We start from the raw sequence: 14,065 nt of genomic DNA, 5'->3' as shown, positions 1-14,065 counted from the left end.
GTAGTACCTGGGTTCAAATCCGGTCTCAGACACTTAATAATTACCTAACTGTGTGGCCTTGGGCAAGCCGCTTAACCCCATTTGCCTTACAAAAAGAACCTAAAAAAAAATAATAAAATAAAAAACATTAAAAATTGATTTAAAAAACAAGGAAAGACTATAATTTAATCAATAAACATTTCTTAAGCAGCTACTATGTGCTAGTCACTTGTATCAAGCACTGAGGATAAAAAAAGGAGGCAAAAGACAATTTCTGCTCCATAGGAGCTTACAATCTAATGAAAGGGATAATATGTAAACAAATAAATGCAAAGGGAAAATTGGGAAAAATAAACAGAGGGAAGACAATAGATTTAGGGAGAATTGAGGGTTTTCCATAGATGATGGGATTAAGAGATCACTGGTAACTTTGGACAGTACATTTTTTTATTTTTAAAAAAATTATATAGTTTGTTTGTTTTTCAATTACACACAATGGAAATTTCTACCAATCTTTTTTTGAATGTTTTTGAATTTTACAAATTTTTTTTCTCCCTCACTCCCTCCCAACCCTCCCCACTAACAGAAGACAATCTGATACAGTCCTTACACTTGTTTCAATGATACACATAGATCTAAGTTGAATGTGTTGAGAGAAAACCAAAAGGAAGAAAGAAAATATTAGAGATAGCAAAATTACACAATACATATGACAACTTTTAAAAACTGAAGATAATGATCTTTGGTCTTCATTCAAACTCCATAGTTCCTTCTCTGGATACAAATGGCAATCTCCATTATAGACCCCCCCCAAAATTATCCCTGATCATTGCACTGAGGAGTGAGCAAATCCATCAGGATTGAACATCACCCCATATTGTTATTAAGATATATAATGTTCTTCTGGTTCTGCTCATCTCACTCAGCATCAATTCATGCAAGTCTTTCCAGACTTTTCTGAAATTCTTTGCCTCATGATATCGTATAGAATAATAACATTGCATCACATAGATATACCACAATTTGTTTAGCCATTCCCCAATTGATGAACATCCCCTCAATTTCCAATTCTTTGCCACTACTAAAAAGAGCTGCTATGAATGTTATATACAGTAATAGCAGTATTGAGTAAATGTCATTTTGACTATTATAAATATCCAAATGAAAAATAAAGAACATATAAAGAAAGGTGCTATCATCATCCAGAGAAAGAACTAAGAAATAGAAGTCTGTATACATTTGTGTCTAAGAGTAACCATTTCTAGAATGGAGGGAGGGGAAGAAAAGAAAAAAGGAAAAAAATAGAAATGCATATGATAATTTCATTTTTTATTTAAAAGTAATAGCAACGAAAGTACCATTTCACACCTATAAGACTGGGTAGTATGACCAGAAAAGACAATGTTCAATGTTGGAAGGAATGTGGGAAATCTGGGACAGTAATACATTGTTGGTGGAGCTGTGAACTCATCCAACCTTTCTGGAGAGCAATTTGGAATTATGCCCAGAGGGCAATAAAAATGTGCATACCCTTTGATCCTGCAATACCACTACTGGGTCTATACCCTGAAGAGATCATGAAAAAAGGTAAAAACATCACTTGTACTGAAATATTCACAGCAGCTCTGTTTGTGGTAGCAAAGAATTGGAAATCGAGTGAATATCCATAAACTGGAAAATGGCTGAACAAATTATGGTATAAGTATGTTATGGAACACTATTGTTCTATTAGAAACCATGAGGTGGGGCAGCTAGGTGGTGCAATAGATAAAGCACCAGCCTTGGAGTCAGGAGGACTGAGTTCAAATCCAGCCTCAGACACTTAATAATTACCTAGCTGTGTGGCCTTGGGCAAGCCACTTAACCCCATTGGCTTGCAAAAACCTAAAAAAAAAAAAAAGATTCTCAGAAACCAGGAGGGCTGGAATTTCAGAGAAGCCTGGTAAGACTTGCATGAACTGGTGTTGGGTGAGAGAAGCTGAGACAGAACAACATTGTACACCCTAACAGCAACATAGGGGTGATAATCAACCTTAATGGGACTTGCTCATTCCATCAATGCAATAATCAGGGATAATTTTAGAGTACCTGCGAAGGAGAATACCATCTGTATCTAGAGAAAGAACTGTGGAGTTTAAACAAAGACCAAAGTCTATTACCTTCAATTTAAAAAAAGAAAGTATCTTATGTACAGCATAATTTTGCTATCTCTAATATTTTATTTTCTCCTCAAGGATATGATTTTTCCCTCAACATATTCAATTTCGATCAATGGAAACAATGTAAAGATTATCAGACTGCTTTCTGTAGTGGGGGATGGGAGGAGGGAAGGGAGGATGGGGGGGAAAGTGTAAAATTCAAACCTTACCAAAAATGATAGGTAGAAACTACTACTGTATATAATTGGAAAACAAATAAAATATTTTTTAAAAATAAAAAATAAAACTTATAGCAAGTTGCACATAATAGATTTGCAGTTTCATATGCAGTCATCTTTTTTAATTATACTGAATTATAGGAATGCTTGTTTTATTGCATAAATTAAAAATAAAAGAAATGAAATTTTAAAAGAAATTAAACAAGATTAAGCAAAGGAAAGGAATTTGACTAGGGTTATAACAAGTGACTTTAACTTCAGAATTTTATAGATGATAATCTCTTCAGGTAGGAAGAGACTCTATTCACTTATCTTGTCTAGCATACCAAAGGTCACAGTATTCTTTCAGTTGGCTAACTTCAAATTCATCCTTTGACTGATTACCAAGTCTCTCCAGTGTTCACACATTGCCTTTCAATAACTTTTCATTGACTATAGAATAAAAGTCCAAATTCCTCATTCTGGCATTCAAGGTCTTCCATAATTTAGTCCCAATATCCCTATTTCTTACCACTCGATGATATCAACCTATTTTGTAGTAAAACTAATCGAAGTCATCAATTATTTACCAAGTTCATGATCCTCATTCCCATTACTCATGCTATTTTCTACCCCCTTCCTCTAAATTACTGACTTTGGGGAATTTATCTAGTCACTCAGCTTCCTTGATTGCAATTTGAGGGGCCTCATAGAGCTATTGATTCATAGCTAGTTCTGTGACATACCTTCATCTCACTCATTCTTCAAGGTTTAGATCAAGTCTCACCTTTTCAACTGAACCATTTCTGACCATCCCCATAATGAATTCTTCTGTCTGTGAACTTTGGTAGCATTTTTTGGTGAGTGTGGTAAAAAAATGCATTTGGCAGTCATTCATTGCTTTGCCTTGATATTGAAATTTTCATGAAACTATATCTCTTCTCCTTAAAGAGACTTGAAGCAGCTTGAGAGCAGGACTCTTGAGCTTTTTTTGGACCCCCTTCCCCCCCTTAGCAATGGGCTAGGCACATAGTCATTGCTGAATAAATATTTGTTGAATGAACAAATGAATGCCATTTCTATCTCTCCTCCCCTCCATGTATACACAAATATTTCCCCTACACCCTTTGTCAGAATCAGTCTGGTCATCAGATATTTCAATAGCTGCTCCCCACTGATAAGAACTTTCTTGATAACCTCCCTCCCCTTTAATTGTGTTTAAATATTGATCAACTCAATGCAGAGCTGGTTAATATTCAACACACCCAAGCTCCTGAATGCACTAAAACTCACCTGCCTTAGGCATCCAGGGATGGTAGAGAACTCTGGCAAAGGAACAGAACAACAAGGAAAGAATAAAATTGTTTCCCTTGGCTCATATATGGCATAGTGACACATGAACTCCACTGAGAGTTAGAAGACCTAAGATCTAGATTTCCCTGAATCCGGTCATGTCAAACATGACCTGGGCAGCATGTGGGTCACAATATACCAGTGGAACCAATTAAAATGTAACTGGAAAATATTTAGCAAAATTAATAAAAATATAGTGGATCATATATATTATTATATTTTAAAACCAAGTCAGTATGCAGCCAGTGGGCATCCTTATGATCCCTATGTATAGATATAGGTCCCTGCTTTTATTTGAATTTGTCATCACAGTCCTAAACTACTAAGTAGCTATTTAACCTTGAACAAAATTGAAAATTTTTATTTTGTTATATATATTATATGTATGTATATTCCATATGTCATATATTAAATTATGAGTATATTTATATGTATGTATATAGTGTGCATACACACATATATACTCAGGGCTCAGCACAGTACTGAGTTCTTATAGTACAGTACAGTACATTCCTAGAAAGTACTTGTTCAATGTTTGTTGAATAAATAACCTTAGGCAAGTCATTTTTCCTGAGTCTCAAATTCCTCATCTGTAAAATAGGGGTAATAATGTCCACTTTTGCTCATCTCACAAGGTTGTTGTGAAGAAGAATTGAGAAAATAGAGGGGAAGATGCTTTATAAAGGTGTTCTTTAAATGTGAGGTGTTAGTTGTCATGAGCTATTTATTTAGATTTGAAAATTGGTTTAAGGCACTAACTGAAGGAGAGGAAATGAGACAGGGTCCTTCAGAATCATCCCTTAAAACTACCTAATCAGAGGCAGCTGATGGCACAGTGGATAGAGCACTGAGCTGTCAGAAGACCTTAGTTCAAATCCAGTCTTAGACACTCTGGGCATGTCACTTGTCTTCTGTTTCCTCAACCATAAGATGGAGATAATAATAGTCCTTACTAGTCCCTACTTCCCAGGGTTGTTGTAAGAATCAAGTGCTTAGCACAGTGCCTGGACACAGGTGTTTATTCACTTCCTTTTAGGCTCATCAGATAAGAAGCACCCAAAAAGGTAAGGCAATCTAAATACTGTCTTGGCTTCCAGCAAAAGGAGATCTAAACAAACCCAAACAAATAGCCTTTTTTACTAAAGACCTCAAGAGAAAGTGATTATGATCATCTCTTTTAAAAAAACAGGTGGTTTGTTGTTTTTGTAAATTTATAAAGCAAGAAGCAGTGAATAGTAAACCTGACTCCTCAAGTCTTCTCCATATATATATATATATATATATATATATACATATATATATATATGTATATATATATATATATATATTGACTCTGGCAAGTCATTTAACCTCTTGATGACTCAGAAAGGTCTTGAAAACTATAAATTACCTAGAAGTACATCTTCAAAGCAAATTTCTCACCTACTTTCTTCAAGGGAATTTTCTACACTAAAGAAATCACATGTTCAATCCCCTCCTGTTATCTCCTTTGGTTTTCATAATAGCCCTCCCATTTGACAAATAAGGAAACCAAGACTTATTAGATAAAGGAATTTGCTCAAAGTCATTGGATCTTAGAATCCAGGAACTAGAAGATGACTTAAATATCACTTTCTCTAGCATCCTTTGAGTGAGTTGATGGGAGAACTGGAATTTAAGAGTTAGGAAGGAACTCAGGAGTCATCTAGTCTAACTCCCTTATTTTACATATGAGGAAACTGAGGCAGAGAAAGGTTAAGTGATTTATTCAAAGTTGTCTGGACATCAAAGATTCAAGTTCTCTAAAATCTCAATCTAGTACTGTTTCCACTGGGTTGAAAATTCAGGATTTCTGATCTTTGACCCTAAAGTCATGTTGACTTTATTACCTTAGTAGCTGATTAAGGGGCAGCTGGATGGTATAGTTGATAGAGCACTAGCCTTGGAATCAGGGAAAGGAGTTCAAAACCAGACTCCACTTGATATTTATTAGCTATGTGACTTGGGACAAGTCACTTAACCCTGATTGCCTCATATCCAAGGCCATCTCCAATCATCAAGATTTCTATCTGGTCACTGGACCCAGTTGACTCTGGAGGAGAAAGTGAGGCTGGTGACCTGGCACAGCAACCCCTCACTCAAATCCAATTTGTGTTCCTGTCATGATATCTCCTCCCTGATATCATGGTCTTCTTCTAGAACAAAGGACAAACAGACATCATCATCATCTGTAGCTGATTACAACACACAAGAATCCCACAGCACAAACCCTTGGCTAGAGCCAGTCTTGGATAGAAGAGAAGTGATCTAGATGAGAAATAGGGGAATTTAAGTTGCTCCCATAGTGAATTCAATGACTTGGGACTCCATTTTACTTGTTTCAACTTAATGTCTCTCCAAGGAAAATTTTAGCTCTTCTTCATCTGCTATATACAGCATTCACCAATAGTCTCAACACTGTGGTCACAGTCCTTCACCATCATCCTCATCAACAACAAATATATGCGGGACAGCTAGGTGGCACAGTGGATAGAGCATGGGCACTGGAGTCAGGATGGACTTGAGTTAAAATTGGATCTTAGACACATAATAATTATCTAGCTGTGTGACATTGGGCAAGTCATGAAATTAGAAAAAATATAAAATAAAAAAGTAGAGTAAATAATCTCAAATATATGTGTATTGCCAATTGAATATATCAGAGCATCACATGGTCCTCATTCTCAAAGAGTTTGAGATCTAATTGGGAGATGGACAGAAAAAGATAACTGGTAATATAAGATAGAAGTTAAAGAAAAATTACAGACTATAAACTCACTAATACAGGAGTTTCCAACCAGGGGTACATATACTCCTAGAAGGTATGAGAAGCTTCTTAAGAAGGTACAGAGAATATTTGGTAAATAACTATATTATACTACTGAAACATCCCAAAAGTAATACTGAAAAAATTTGTAGATAAGACTGGTGATAAGGCAGGGGTGTGATTAAACAATTCAGAAAGGCAGTTGAAGTAATAATTCCTACTGTCCAAAACCCAATGCATGGGATTTGGATATAAAAAACTTCATTTTGAGCTAGAGAAAGTCAATGACAATTACTTAGAGAAAGAAAACTAGTTGAACTCTACAATAATTATAAAATAGTCTCCCAAGGCTTAAGTTCCATTAATGACAATTTATTTCCGTGAATTAGAATTTTCTGTCCCATTCTCAATCAGATCCAAAGCAAGAAACAAATTGGAGGCTAGATGTGATATGTGATTATCTCTTTCAAAAACTAAACTGAGAACAAAGATGTTGGTGGACAGTAAACAAAATCAGGAATCTCACTATCTTTTGAAACTGTGTTCTGGTAAACATTTAACCACTTTGTGAAACCTAAATTAACAAATAAAGTTTTCTTGTTAAAAATTAAGTTTTTTATTTCTTATGTACCATCAACTCTACAATTTTTTTTTCTTTTACATTGAATAGGAGGGGGCAGCAAATTGGAAGATTTGCTGAAAGCCAGCAGGGCATAGGAATTGAAAAATGCTGGAAAGCTCTGCTCTAATTGCTAAAAGAAGGATGAGAACCATGTGGGCATTGAAACTTTGTGGAAAGGAGTCATGAACTGGCTCTTGTAAAATGTCTTTTATCAGTTGAATAGGAGAGACAGAATACCCATTTGAAGAGTGAACGCAAACCTTAAAGAGCTGAGTTCTAAAGCAAAAGGTGAACTGGTGTTTTCTTATAGATTAGAATGGCTGACAGTGATGGTTGTTGTAAAGGAATAATAGGAGATAAGGCTCCCATGATACTATTTTGTAGGAGACATCAAAGTCAACAGGAGTTCTGGGCCCTGAAGAAATCATAAAATCACAGAACATAATGCTGGAAGGGAAAAGTAAGTTTTTGCCTTATCTTGTCTGGACTCCACCTCACTTCCTTACCACAGCTCTAAATCATTGCCCTCCCCTCCTACTTTCTAATTTTCCTTTAATATATTGACTTTACCCACCAGAATGTAAACTCCCTGAGTGGAATAAATATCTTGCTTGTTTAGATTTTTACTCCTATCACTTAGTACAGTTTCTAGAACATGTTAAATTAAATACTCTATCAGTTTTCATATTTATCTATCCATCTATAGGCCTACTTGCCTATATAGAGTAGTAACTATCATTTTAATCCCACATGTGAGTGGTAGAAATAATATTGGGTCCTAAAAATTATGCCAAGCAAGCATAAATTCTGAAATATTATACCAAAGTGAATAGACTTACAGTATGAACCTAGAAATGGACTCAATTTCAGTCACCCAAGCATTAGCCTAAGTTGGAGAGGCTGATCACATCGACAGATTGAATTTTCTGAACACAGTAACTCATGGAGATCTCTGAAGTACAAGCAGAACTATGATCTGTTTTGGGGCCTGATGAAATCATTAATAATTAATAATAACATTAATATAAATAACACTAGGATCTAGTAGCCCAAGAGTTTGATAAACACAAGATATGAACTATTGATGTAGAACTTACTATCTGGCAAAAACTGTTGGGAAAATTGAAAAACAGTAAGGAAGAAATTAGGTATAGTCCAATACCTCACAACATATAACAAGATAAGCAACAAATGCATACATGACATACAAAAAGTATGGCACCATTTTTAGAAATATTTAAATAAAATATATTCTCTTACTCTCACCTCTCCTCATCCCTCACTGAGAAAACAAGAAAAATAAACTTCATTGAAAACATGTATGATCAACAAAACAAATTCTTGACTTGGTAATATTTAAAAAAATGTGTTGATTTGCACTGAGTTCATGATTTCTCTATCTAGAGAACCATCAGATTGAAACTAGATGCAGGATGCTGGGCAAGTCACTTAATCCTGTTTGCCCTGGTTTTCTCATCTATAAAATGAACCAGAGAAGAAAATGCCAAGAAAACCCTGAATGAGATCACAAAGATTTGGGTCAAAAGATAGATACAATTTAATAGCTTTGTGGGCATAGTTCCAAATTGCTTTCCAGAATGGCTGGACAATAACATTAATTCCAATGACATTAATATATCTGCTTTTCTACAGCTCCTCCAACATTTGCAATTTTCTTTTTTATCAACTTTACCAATTTGAGGGGTGTGAAGTAGAACCTCTGAGTTGTTTAAATTGATATTTCTCTATTTTTACTGCTATAGAGCATTTTTTTTCCATGTGTATATTGATACCTTGGATTTTTTCTGCTGAAAAGTGACTTCATATCCTTTCACCATTTATCAGTTTAAGAGTGGTCCATGGTTTTATAAATTTTAATTAGTTCCCTATAATCTTAGAAATGAGACCTTTTTCAGAGAAATTTTTGAATCTTTTTCCATATGCTTCCCAATATTCTTGACTTGGTTTTGTTTGTGAAAAAGTGTTTTAACTTTATATAACCAAAATTGTCACTTTTACCTTCTATGAATCTTTCTATCTTTGTTAGTCTTGATGTTACCTTAACATCATAAACAAGTTAGAGAAAAATGGAAGAAATGATCTGTCAGATCAATGTATAAACATAGATTAAACAAGGGATAAACAATGGATAAAAAATGGATTAAACAAGGGATAGAGAGTTCTGTGGGTAAAATGAATTTTGATGACATAAATTAAAAAGCTTTTGTACAAACAAAACCAATGAAACTAATGTTAGAAGGAAAATAAATAATGGAGGGGGGGGAACTTTTGCAGTGTCAGCAAGTTTTACTTATAACAGTTTCATTTCTAAGTTATATAAGGAACTGATTCAAATTCATGAAAATAAGACCCATTTCACAATTCATAAGTAGTCTAAAGATAAGAAACAAAAGTTTTCTAAGGAAGAAATTCAGTAGTAAAATGTCTCCATGAAGAAATGCTTCAAATGACTAAAGACAGGAAAGTTTAAAGCAACTCTGAGACCTCCCCCTCATCCCACCCCACCCCCCCACATATTGACAAAGTTGACAAAAGAAAGAAAATGACAAATGTTGAAGGAAGTCAAGAAAAATAGACAAATCAATCTAATATTGTTAGATTTGTGAATTGGTATGCCTACTCTGAAAAGCAACTTGGTAAAGTGCCTTTAACCAAGAGAAGAGTAAGTGGAAGAAGGGGAGGAAGAAGAAAAGAAAAAGGAAAAGGAAGATGGAAAAAAGGAGGACTTCAGAAAAACATCAACAATCCCTAAAATTGAGAGGTGGGCCTGGTCTCTTTCTTAACAAGTCTCCTCATTTCATCTAGCGACTAAGTAACACCTAACTAGAATAACTAAGTATAACTAGAATAACTAGTATACTAACAATACAAAGCTGAATGTCTTCAATGTGTTTTGTGGAATAAGTGCTAAGATTTCCCTCCCCTGACCCCACTCCAAGGATTTGTTTTCTTATTACTTTTAGAGAGAGAAGGGAGAGCTTGACTTTTAATCTCTGCACCTGAGAGGTACTATTGTTTTTCCTTGGGGAAAATTAATAAAAACAATTTTGTACAATTTTGCTTTTTTGAAGGATTTAAATGTGATTATCCTCCAGCTTTGGCTCACATCTTCCTTTTCATACGTCAGTTGAATTGATGAATAAGACTTATTTTTGAACTCTGACCCACCACCCTTATTAAATTAATTAAGGCATTCATTCAACAAACATTTATTCCAGAATTTATATAGCAGTTCTAGTTATTACTTGCTAATCCTTATGGTCTTTGACAATAATCTCCTTTAGAAAACAGGAGTTAGTTATTATTGAGACAGAATAACTGGGCTGATGTTATGAAGGTCATAGATTCAACCATAAGTGAACAGTGAGCTGTGCTTGGTTGCAACCCTAAAAGATTACCTTTATGACCCAATTGTCCCTTCCCCTGAAATAATTGATCAACTGCCTTGTAGATGTTCACTTTTGATGACAAGAGAGACTGGGTCATAGATACTCATTCTGGAAACACAACTCTAAGTTCTGTAAAACTGATGATGGGTCAAACATGTCATTGTTGTATATCAGAGATGGTTTACTACATATTCCTGGCACATTTCTAAATGCTGATTGTCTACATTTACATTCTATTCCTTATAAGGTACACTTCAAGTTTCGAACAAGCATCACCCCACTAAATATTTAAGATCACAATATTTCCTCATGCAACAAAAGTAACTGGGATGTTATAGTAATGAAATTTGAGTTGCAAGGATCTCAGTGGTGCAGTTGAATAAGAACCTCTGCAACCATATGACCAACCAGTGGTCATCTAGTTTTTGCTTGAAGACCTGAAGTGAAAGGGACTTTCCCTCTGTTCCCTAGGCAGGCATTATGAGACCCAAGTAAACTGGTCCAAGGTGAGGTTGCCTGGAAACTCAATCACTAGGAGACTCATATCTCTGTTTGAAAATATCGTGAATTTAGAGGCAAAGAGGACAAGTGATGTACCAGGGTCACCTCACTTGGAAGCATTAGAGTTATGATTTGAGTCCAGGCTGACCTGGGGCAGATGTGGGCAATGTATGCAACCCTTGACTTGAAAGACAGGAAAACCTGGATTTAAATTCAGTTTCAGACACTTACTAACTTGTGTGACCCTGGGCAAGTCTCTCTGCTTCAGTACCTCATCTATAATAATGGCACCAACTGCACAAGGTTAGTGTGAGGATCAGATGAGAAAATACTTGCAAGGGGCTTAGCATGTACCTGGCTCACAGTAAATACTTAATAAATATTTGTGTCTTCCCTTCCCAACTCCAAATCTCACATTCTAAGCTTTTATTTAACAAAGGGTTTTGCAAACCTCAGTGAGTCAATTTTGGGTACCAAAGCAGTTGGAAAATTATCTTTTTTGAAGACTGCAATACTACTAATCAATGTCTCTATAATATTTTCATTCTCAGACCCTGGATGTCTGCCTAAGCAGGTAGGATTTAGTGATATTAGGGACCCTGAAAGATCATCTTAGTCCAGTGCCCTTATTTTAGCAAAAAGATTAATGTAACAACCAAAATCACACACATAATAAGTGGCAGATGCAAGGGATTGAAAACCAGATTTCCTAGTTCTAAATCTAGTACTGCTTCCACTTTGCCATGACTTCAGGGGCTCCATTTACATTTCCCTTCACTAAGGCAGGTAGGTAGCATGGTGGCTAGAGCACAGACCTAGAGTCAAGATTTAGGTTCAAATTTAGAAAACTGTATGACCCTGGTCAAGTCACTTAACTAATGTCTGCCTCTACTTCCTCAACTTTAAAATGGAGATAATAACAGCACCACCCTCACAGGGTTGTTGCTCAAATCAAATCAGATTTGTAAAGTACTTAGCACAACATCTGATATATGATAAATGCTATATAAATTTTCACTAACTTTCACATAAAATTAATAATATTTTTCACCACTGGTGTCAAATTATAATACAAATTGGTCAGTCATAAGGACCCCTGTGGGTTGCACATTGTCTTAGTTTTAAAGTGTAATGTCATTCATATTTTATTGTATTTTGTTTATTTTGTTCAATATTTCCCAATTACATTTTCATCTGGTTTGACCAGCCCCCAGGAGTGTTGTAGACAATGGGTGTGACATCTCTGCTTTACATTAATGTTTTCTGCCTCCAGCTAGAAATTTTTCTGAGAAAATTAACTGCCCTTATTCTTTTGCCCCTGGAATCTTTTTTTCTAGAAATCATTGCAAAAATTATTCTTTGAATATGTATTTGTTAAACAATGGGGAACCATAAAAATAGGGCTAGAAGGAAGCTTATATATAATCTGGTACAACCCTCTCACTTTACAGATAGGAAAAACAAGACATTAAAAGATTATGATCTTTATTATTACATTAAAAGGCTAAATGATCCAAATGTCATCCATGGAGTAAGCATCAGTTTCAGGATTCAAATCCAGATTCTCTGATCCACCAATCAGGGAAGGCTCTTTATAGGTCTAATACAACACTGAGTGGACCATGGTGGTTGAAGTCAAGTCTGCATTAGATGCTGTGGGAAATACAAAGAAACCATAAATCATGATACCAGATCTCAAAGAAGGAATATTTTGATCAGGGAGACAAGATTTAAATACAGAATAATTCAACTGTATATAATAATATAAGGAAATGTGAAATGTGACCACAAGTTTTCTGACAATTAGACTGGCAGTGATATGTAGGACTAGAGGGTCAAGGATTTAGTGCCTGAAGTGTCGTTATAAACAATTGAACCCAGCCCCTTTATTTTATAGATGAGGGAATTAAAGCCCAAGAAGTTAAGTAATTTGTCCAAGGTCACACAGGTATATTTGAAACCTGGTCCTCTGCCTCTAAATCCATTGATTTTAGGAGGAGAGAGAGAACTACTATGGCAATACTGTAGTCTCTGGAAAAGGAGTGGAAATGAAGGAGATGAATATTAGCCTTAGAGCAAAGGAAAATTAGAGAGGACTCGGTCATCATGGCCATGAGTGGGTTATGAAAGACAAAGTGAGGAAGGAGTCAAACTGGATCTGAGATTCCCAGTGTGGGTGACTACAAGAATGGTGGCCCCAATCAACATAGAAAATTCAGACAGGATTCCCACTTTAGAGAGGCAGCTAGGTGACCCAGAGGTTAAAGTTCTGGGTCTGGAGTTAGGAAGACCTGAGTTCAAATGTGACCTCAGATACTTCCTAGCTGTTTGACTTTAGGCAAGTCACATAACTACTGCCTATCTCCATTTCCTCCTCTGTAAAGTAGGGGTAAATAAAAGCACCCATGGTTGTTGTATCAAATGGGATAATATTTGTAAAGGGCTTTAAAACACTATATAAAGAATGATCACCATTTTAAGTTAGGTCTTATAAGCATTGAGGTTGATATTAGTCCTTCATTCTCAAAGAAGACCATGACATCAGGGAGGTGATGCCATAACAAGCAAGTGATTTGAATTTGAGAGGGTGCTGTGCTAAGTCATCAGTCTCACTTTCTCCTCCTGGAGCCATCTGGTCCAGTGGCCAGATATGAATCAGATTGACTGTAGATAGCCCTGAATGTGAGATAATCAGGTGACTTCCCCAAGGTCACACAGCTAGGAAGTATCTGAAGTCAAACTAGAACTCAGGTCCTCCTGACTCCAAGGCTGGTGCTCTATCCACTACAACATCTTGAGGATGTAAATATAGAATTTTATAATGTAATGGGAAAAACCACAGAAAATTTAAAGGGGGAGGAGATGGGGAAGAAGGTACCCAGCATGGAAGAATGAGAGAGAAGTCAAAGAAGTCCAAGATGAGTGCAGCCAGGTGGGAAAAATAAATACTAACTATTACTAGCCATTAGCAAACAAGATACATCCTGGGGTTAAATACACTTTAAAAAATTCACAGGTGGATTAGATAGATAGACATTCAATCACTTCCACATGTAATA

This window comes from Macrotis lagotis, chromosome 1 (genome assembly GCF_037893015.1).
Source record: "Macrotis lagotis isolate mMagLag1 chromosome 1, bilby.v1.9.chrom.fasta, whole genome shotgun sequence".
In the NCBI taxonomy this organism is placed as follows: Eukaryota; Metazoa; Chordata; class Mammalia; order Peramelemorphia; family Peramelidae; genus Macrotis; species Macrotis lagotis.
The sequence above is the reverse complement of the archived record's forward strand: the minus strand, read 5'-3'. Positions refer to the sequence as shown.